The sequence below is a fragment of the Gymnoscopelus microlampas genome, assembly GCF_963454915.1.
Source record: "Gymnoscopelus microlampas genome assembly, chromosome: 1".
NCBI classification, from domain to species: Eukaryota; Metazoa; Chordata; class Actinopteri; order Myctophiformes; family Myctophidae; genus Gymnoscopelus; species Gymnoscopelus microlampas.
Genome location: NC_139962.1, coordinates 23,055,899 through 23,058,820, shown reverse-complemented (window position 1 = coordinate 23,058,820; position 2,922 = coordinate 23,055,899).

The window sequence follows — 2,922 nt, the reverse complement described above, 5'->3', positions numbered from 1 at the left end:
CACACAGAGTTAAGGGTTTGACTCCCACTGAAGCCATCTGTACACTCTTGTATAAAGATATAATTCTTGATTCAAAACATCAAAAACAGTTTCCCGATTTCTTAGTTTTTTTTCTTCCCTCTTGTTGCTATAAATACTATAGTTGTGGTGAAATACATTTAAAATGACTGTTTTGTCAGTGAGACCAAACAAATTGAAACTGCACAATTTGTTCATACTGCATGCAAAATGTCCTCAATTCATCGTTTACCATTGCTAAAATAAGACATTTATAATAAAGCAATTATAGTCAGATTTATACAGTCGTCATACAATGGCGTTGCAGGCTGAAAACGTCTTCCAACACGCGATGCGCTATGATACGCGTTGGGAGCTATTTTCAACAGTATCATTGAAATGACACTGTTATAGATTAAGCGCAAAGAGGTGTGATACGAACACAAGCCAGCATGAATCCAGCCCATGTGGTTCCACATGCAGTTAACAGTTCAGTGTTATAGCAGAGGGAAGTGTATTGTCAGCGTGCGTCAGTGTAACACTGATAGCGAGATCCTCCTGTCTATTGAGCGGAGGCGACATGCGATCCCCCCGCGCCCCGCGGAGCAACGCCGTAACCTCTGACCCACAAGCCCTCCAGCCACGGCCCTGCTGCCCCCCGGCAGATGCAGACCACTGGAGCACACCCTTCAGAGGTCTGACAGCTTGCTTAACACCCCCGCACTCATCCCATCCCTCTGACACACACACACACACACAGCTGGTAATTTTATGTATGCCATTAAAAAAATGTATTTTTTTTTACCTAACCCTCGTAGAAAATAGCATATCTACGAGCTTGTAGATCGGCTATTTTCGGTGTGCGACACAGGCGCGCGATCAAGTATAAATCAGGCATACCTCAAGCCCCAACCCCTAAACCTAACCTCTAATTTGCCTAACCCCTACCTGAATTATTGTAAAATAACAATTTATTTTCCTTATTGCAAGCCTAACATTTGGCCCTCACAATTATAGTGATACATGTACACTCACACACAGCTATACTCCACCTCTCCTGTTACAGCTACTCCCCCCTCTGTCTCACACCCTCTGGGGAAATCCCTTAACGACTGTCGACTCCTCCCCTGTCGTCAGTGATTGGCACCATCAACTGCCTATCCGCTCCGCCCACAAGACACACCCACCCACCCAACTGACCCACCCCCACACCACCCACCCCGCCGCGGATGATCCGCCTCTAGGACATCTTGACCCGTGTCACTGAGTTATGGCACTTTTGCTTTACTTGAGTATTTCACATTTTTGGTACTTTATACTTGTACTCCATTATCTCAGAGGCAAATGTAATTTTTAATCCACTACAATTATTTGAAAACTGGGCCTTATGCATAATGACGACCTTTACTTTTTTTTAAGTAATCAGAGTACTGTACTTCTTCCACCACTGGTTTCCGGGACATCTTGACCTGCGAGTAAGTGGGAGAGTTATGGCTGGAGAGAGGGCAGTGGAAAGGGGTGGGGGGTATATTTCTGTCTTCATAAACACAATGGCAGCTTCTCTGATCTATCTTGTCTGACCTTATTGATTGAATTAGAAGGGGGGGGGAGAGAAGAGAAGAGGAGTGATACATGGCCTTGCCGGTCGCGGTAACAGTGTTTAAATGCCACTGGCTGCGCTTCATGCGAGCCCTGCCAAACTGCCCTGGTTTGGGCTTCGTTCAGACACGATCGTTTTTGACGTGGATGTTTATGGCTGCTATTGTTCCCCGCTTGGCCTACAGTACAATACATATATTTTGTTTATGTGTTCAATCTACTCTGCAGTTTACTCGTATTATATTCTTACAATTACAACTGTTGCATCCTGTGTTTACTGTTACACTGTTACATGATTGCTGTTATGCTAAATGCACCGCCATCTTTATTTTTGTTAATCTTTTGTTTTCATTTTATTGGGTTCAGGAATGCCCCTCAGACATTATTTCAGCTTATTGTCTAAATTGTAAATTGTAGTTATTTTGGTAATCCAGCATAGGCCTCTCACAATTATTACATAATCGCCTAATCGCAATTATTTGAGATAATTGCAATTATTTTTGTTAATCGTCATAATCGTTTCCATGTTGAAAAAGGTTCATCCATTTTCAAAAATGTCCCCAAAATAGTAGAAATAGCAGATGTACAAGCTTACAACACGTCACTTAGTGACGTGTTGTAAGCTTGTAGATCAGCTATTTTTGCAATTAAAAAATAAAATAATTAAACGTGTCAGTAATTTCTTTGTACATTTAAGTTATGTGTCATATGTGGCCTGTGCAATTTGTGATTATGAAGCCTAAAACACTAATTGAAATTTTAATTGTATTCATCAAGTTCAAAAGCTGAAGAAAACACAATTAAATTGTTCATCACAATTATTTGTGTGACAATTAATCGTCAACTTAAATTTGTATTCACGACAGCCCTAATCCAGCAACAGTTTTTCTTTCCTTTTTTTGGACTAGTTTATTCTGTCTTGTCTGTAAAGGAAATGACTCACACTGACCTAGAGTCTGTCCTGTGTCAGCTTGTGGAATCTGCAGCGTTGGGGTTGATCTCCCAGCAGCCTAGCAGAGCATCTATAGGTGGGTGTGAGTTAGTGGGATCAGATAGAGCACTGTGTTATCTGCTGGTAGTGACACTGTTATCATCTCTGCTCTACCTCAGGCCTAAGGAGCTGAGAAGTTCAGACCACACACACACACACACACACACACACACACACACACACACACACACACACACACACACACACACACACACACACACACACACACACACACACACACACACACACTCCACGAGAGGAAACACTTGGCGTTCAGCCAGACAGACGGTGATAAATTGACACCAGATTAGACTATTTTAATCTAAGTGGTTAAT